Genomic DNA, 6854 nt, shown 5'->3' with positions numbered 1-6854 from the left:
AATAATCATATCAATAATATCTGGAAAAAGTTTTACACCAAAGAAGTACAGTCTTGGTAACCAAAATATAATACAAGAGAGAAGGAAAATGACCATTCTATGGAACCCTAGAAACAATCATCCAAAGTGTCGCATTACGCGAAAAACCGGCGGGAAAACAAGAACAACAGAGCCGCCAGCGTGCGTTATTTATCCCAAAAGAGGGAAAGGAAACGCTCAGAGTAAACCTGGAAAAAGCATGGTCTTGCGACCAAAGAGAATGGGATCGGGAGTCGGTTATACGAAGGGAAGGTATTAGCACCCCTACGCATCTGTCGTACTCGACGGGATCCACGCACAAAAGGAAGGAAAATGGTTGCTAAAACACTGCTCATAAACAAACATCACCGACTGAAAGAGACACAAGAAAACGAACAAGACTGACTCGGCAGGATATCGCATCCTGGGCCTACTTAGTCTATCAAGCATAGACATCAGAGTCTAAGTAGTTCGGACTGGGGGAAAACATGCTCGCTAGGATGTCGCATCCTATGCATACGTATCTTCTTGGACAAAGAAGAATCAGAGCATTCGTAGCTCGGCTCACGCACACAAACAAAACAGACACAGGCAAACATGGAATCCGAATACCAATCGATGGGCTTACATCAGATTCCGAACCAAAACACACCCACACTGGAAACCAGATGCCACTTGATGGACTTATACCGGACTCCAAGCACACAACAAGAGGATACGGAATGCCAATCGCTGGTCTTACATCCATCTCCTGACACACACAAAGACAAAACAAAAAGGGCGCCCGGAGAGATCAGCTCATCTCCTGCCTACGTACCTCATCTGGTATGAGGATCAGGGCGACGTAGTTCCCCTACGAAGGGACACAAGACTAGCCTAACCAGATAACAGAGGGAGACACAACTAGGGAGACTAACTCGAGCCTAGATGTTATCATGCATAATCATCCCTAAGTTAAGGTTTCTAGCTAACTTGCACAGGGAGCAAGCTATCCTAAACACAGGCAATAGCAAAGCAAACAATCACAAATAGCACACACTATATACACACCAAGTGGGGCTCAAACAAAAGGTGAGGCTGCAAGAGCAAGCCAACTGGAAGGGTAATGTTAGCTCTTAACCTTGACATTGAGAGCCAAGGTGAAGCCAGATGAAAGGTGAGTGAAGATTAGACTTCACAGCTCTTATCCCTGGTCAGGGAGAGCTTCAGACAATGAAGTGTGGGTCCAGAAAGTGGGAACCCTTCTACACTTATGACACTGACTCAACTGATCTTGGGTTAATGTCCACAAGGCATCAACATGTGATGTGAGCCAAGGGACGACTCAACAGAATAGCAGGAGGTGGACTACACACCTCTTGTGTCTGCCAATTGCCTTAACAAAGGTCTTTTCCTGGTTGGGGACAAAAATAAACAAGCACAAACATTGCCTCTTAAGGAGGACTTCAGACAGGTGCCTGGCCAAGTAACAGGCCAGGTCTTCCAGACTACATGGAGAAGATATCATTATACCTCAGTGCTCAAGCTAGCAAGCAAAGAAAACACAAGTTCACAAGGGAACTATAGCAACTAAGGTACCTGAAATCAATCCAACATAATCAGTACTCAGCACAAACAAATGCAAACAGACAATGGTCAACAGTTAACTATACAGTCAAACAACAGTCAATGCACAAAGGTGCAAGCCACATGGCACAAACTCAAGTCTCAATGCCTACAAAATAAACTCAAAGTTAGTCATAAACAAGCTACAAGCCAACTCCAATTGAGTGCACATCATCAAGCATAAGCAATTGTGCTCTTAACCTGAACAAAATCTCAAATGTGAGAGCACAAGACCACTAGTACAAGACTAGGGTCAAAATGAGAACAAAAAGTCAAAACAGAACATGAGACTTATCCAAAATCAAGATCAATCAATTAAGAAACAAATCCAAGTGGTTTCACATTCATATCATCAACCATCATCATTTCATAAGAAAATGAGTGTAAAACATGCAATTTAGAACCTCAAAGAACCAAGCAGAAAGATTCAACTCAAATCAATTCACAAACATTTCAATAAATCCCCAAATAATTCATGGTCAAACAGAATTCATAACATGACAAGCATACCAAATTTCAGCTCATTTGGACCAAGGGAAGCAAGTCAATGAAATTCATGAAGTCAAGCCAAGTTCAAACAAGCTCATACAAAGCATCAAAACATGCATCTACTTCAAACAATCATAAAACAGAGACCAAGCATGATGAATGAATGAAATCAAAGCCATGGCAAACTTCAGGATGTCTATAATACACATGCCAAATTTCAAGTTCATCCAATAAACCACCAGAATTTCCCAAATCAAATAAAATCATGACTCACAAAAAGTCCACATTTGGTCAAACAAGGGAGAAATTATCAATCAAATTGGAAATGCACTCAACAAATCCAGAAAAATTCTCATGCATTCTCAACATTCATAATTGTCCTCATGCAAAAATCCAGCTCAATTCATGTTCATATAGCATGGCAACAAAAATCAACAAGTTGGACATGAATGGTGTGACACAAATTGTCACACCTCTATTCAAAAAATCATATCTCGCAATCCAGAAACTCAAAAATCACAAACCACATACCAAAATGCTCCTTAAGATGTCTAGAACAAGCACAAAAAATTTCAGCCTCATCCAATTAAGCATCAATATTTCACAAGCAAAATGGCATGGAAGGTACAAATTGAACACACATGAACAAACCCTAGGCAATTTAAAAATCCACACGTGCATAAATTCTGGAAAAATCACCATAAAAAGCTAGAGATCATGAAGAGCAAGGTGCAAAAATTCCCAGCCAATTTGGACAAATATTGAATGAGTTATGATTTTTCTAAGATTGACATACAAAATGAAATAAAAATTGAAATCAAAATGAGATAAAATGAATTTAAATCTGAAAATGGCAATTTGGTAATTCAGGCGTTCACTAAGTGAAACGCCGCGTTTCATTAACGCGCGTGGCAGATGGCTATTGGTCTCATGGCGCGGAAACATCTAAAACACATGCAAAGCCACAAGAAACAAATCAAACACGAATCTGGAATGGATTTCAAAAGTTCTTCATCATGTTCTTCAGGATTTCCAGATGATGAACAAGTTGTTACCAAAATCAACAAATGATATACCGTTCAACTCGTCTCATCATGTACAACAACAATTCAGCAAGCATTTGTTCTAATTCTAACCATATCAACGGGATCGATCAAATTAAGTTTCACATTCCAAAATTCAAATCAGCATAACTAGATCAAAACTTAGTGAAATCGCACGATTCGAGTTGCATAATGATCTACATGACAGGATCTACAAAAAACACATCATAATTCTAGCAATTGAAGAATTCGAATTCCAACCTCTTGGAGATGCAGCTGCTTGATTTGATGGATTCAAGGTTCAAAAGTTGAAAACAGATGTTGATTGATGCTTTAGGAGATGAATGAAACCAAGTATTTAGCTCGATTATGCTCCAGCTCGAAGAATTCTCAAACCGCCATGTGAAGCTTGATGTTCAACAGCCACGATTTCTTCAAGTTTTTTCACTTTTCTTCTTCAACAGTTCTCCTACAGTACCTGCAGAGGATGAATCACACAAGAACAAGCAAGAATGATGATGAATCTTGATGAACAAGAGTGAAAAAGTTTTGAAAAATTTGAGAGAATTTGGTGATTTTTGAGTTTGGATCTGAGAAAATGAATGTGTTAAATCTGAATTCAGTTACAATTAAGAATATATACTCCTCTTAATCTAATTGCTAAACATGATTAGGCCAAATCAAAGTGATTAATGGAAATGGAGTTTTATGCTAAATTGGCCAAAATGCCCTCTTTCAATTAGAACCAATGGAAAAGTGAAATATCTTTTGAAGCAAATCCAAATTTCAGTTTATGAGCTGTTGGAAGTGGTTTGGAGTGAAAATCATGTGTATTTTTCAAATTGACTATTTTTCCCACCAAAATGCAAAATGAACACTTGAAAAATGGACTTTTGATGTGATGATTTTTGATGAAATGTGATGATGAATCATGATAGTACATGTCAAATGTGGTTTGCTCAAAAAAGAATCACTCAAATTGGCCAAATGGTTAAAGAGTTATGCCACTTTGAAGTTCAACTTTTCTTGAAAATGATTTGATCATAACTTGCGAACCACACATGAGAAATGAGTGTTCTTGGACTTTTTGGAAAGGTGAGATCAAGATCTTCAACTTTCATGTTGGACAAAATTCCATTTGAAGCTTGTATGATGATGTAAATTTGAGGAGAAGACCTTTCCATTTTTGGCAGCTTGAAATTACAGGTCACCTGATATTTTTGGAAACTTTTTATCTGACCTCAAATTCTTCAATCTTGACCTTTGAAATGTCAAATGAGACTTGTATGGACATGAATGAAGCCTTTGAAACAAACTCCCACCTTCAAATCCTTGATTTCTGGCATAGTTGACCACAGTTGACTTTCTAGGGTTTCAGATGAAATCCAGCTTGACTGTTGAGCTTTGATCATCCAATCCTTGGCCAAACCACTTCAAAATGATCACATAATCATATGAGCTTGATGAATCAACCCTAGGGCTTTGCTTCAATAAGATATGCATTTGCTTGCTTGATTGACTGATCTCCTGATCATCTTGACCTAATTTTGTTTGATAAACTTGCACTTGGGCAAAGGACAGTGCAATGCTATGCAATGGACTATGTTATGTTAATGACCTAACATGAAAATGTATGTACAAAATGGGAGGTGCAAATTTGAGGTGCTACAGCTGCCCCTATTCAATCAATTGGGAACCCGAATGGATCAGAGCAACGACCGTCAGACTTTCAGGGTAAACAGGGATTGAATACCGAAGAACCGTAGAAATTTGCACAATGCGGGGATCCACCAACGGAAACGTCCACTGGGATCTGATATCTATTACTGGGGATTTTGATTCTTCTGATTCTGGTTTTGGTACCACCACCTCCAAACACCTCAAGACGATGAATGGGAACAAAAATCACAACTAGACGTCAACGGACGACTAGGAAAAACTCAACGTTTACCGAGACCAACGGAGAGGTAGCTCTACTGGGGACGACAAGGAAAAACTCGACGTTTACCAAGACCAACGGAGAGGTAACTCTACTGGGGACGACCAGGAAAAACTCGACGTCTATCGACACCAACGAAGAAGGAGACCAGACATCAACGGACGACGGATGAACTGGGAAGACTCGACCAGACGTCAACGGACGATAGGGAGAAGCTCGACGTTTATCGACACCAACGGAGAGGAGAATTACTGGGGAAAATACAACTAGATATCAACGGATAACTAGGAAAAACTCGACGTTTATCGACACCAACGGAGAGGAGAAGCGGTTTCACTAAGGAAGGGGTGTAACAACCGGAAACTGAATAAGACGTCCAACGACGACTCTATTGGGGATTCTGGCTGGGGACCAACCAGACATTAATGAATGACTGGGGCATAGGATACACAATCAGACGTCAACGGACGAATGAGAAAAACTCAACGTTTACCGAAACCAACGGAGAGGTAACTCTGCATGGGGAAATATATCACCAACAATCGTCAATAGACGATCGGGAAAAACTCGACGTTTATCGACACCAACGGAGAGGAGATACTCACTGGGGATCAAGGTCACGACAAGGAGCAGACAGGCAGGAACGCCAAGGATGTCGGGTTGTAGGCATGAAAAAGGTGATCGACCAAAACGTGAATTGGTTTGTACTTCCAAAACACTCATCATCCCGAAGAGGGCTAGAAAAGCAATCTTGTTAGAGGATGGACATTCCATTCCACAAGGAATACGAATCTTACTCAGCTGGGGAGGACAAAACTTCGACCCAAGAGCGCATGAGATATATTATCTATAGCCGTCAAAACGTAGATAATACCCTCGCATGGAAGATTATCCTAACCGGTTTGTAGGTTGTTAAAGGATAAATCGACCGACATCATCCTGAAGAGAGCGAAAGCAAACTTGTTTAAGGATAGACATTTGATTCCAAACAAAGGAATACGAATCTTTCTCTGATGGTGAAAACAATCAAAAGACTGACCAAAGAGCGCATGAGGTAGATTATCAATAGCCGTCAAAACGTAGATAATACACTCGCCTGGAAGATTATCCATAACCGGGTTGGAGGTTGTTAGATGGATAAATCGACCGACATCATGAATTGGTGTGTGTTCCAAAACACTCAACATCCTGAAGAGAGCGAAAGCAAACTTGTTAAAGGATGGACATTCGATTCCACAAGGAATACGAATCTTACTCGACTGGGGAGGACGACTTCGACCCAAGAGCGCATGAGATATATTATCTATAGCCGTCAAAACGTAGATAATACCCTCGCATGGAAGATCATCCTAACCGGTTTGGAGGTTGTTAGATGGATAAATCGACCGACATCATCCTGAAGAGAGCAAAAGCAAACTTGTTAAAGGATGGACATTCGATTCCGAACAAAGGAATACGAATCTTACTCTGATGGTGAAAACAATCAAAAGACTGACCAAAGAGCGCATGAGGTATATTATCTATAGCTGTCAAAACGTAGATAATACACTCGCATGGAAGATTATCCATAACCGGGTTGGAGGTTGTTAGAGGATAAATCGACCGACAAAGAAAGGCATCGGGGTACCAGGACTAGGTATGCAAAGATGACCAATCAAAAGGGGAAACCACAAACATTACCAGCAAACGGTGAGTGAAGGAGGACCCACTGGGGATAAAGTTGCTGACTCGGAGCAAATATCCGAAAGGTGAAAAGGAAT

Source organism: Lathyrus oleraceus, chromosome 2 (assembly GCF_024323335.1).
Source record: "Lathyrus oleraceus cultivar Zhongwan6 chromosome 2, CAAS_Psat_ZW6_1.0, whole genome shotgun sequence".
In the NCBI taxonomy this organism is placed as follows: domain Eukaryota; kingdom Viridiplantae; phylum Streptophyta; class Magnoliopsida; order Fabales; family Fabaceae; genus Lathyrus; species Lathyrus oleraceus.
The sequence above is the reverse complement of the archived record's forward strand: the minus strand, read 5'-3'. Positions refer to the sequence as shown.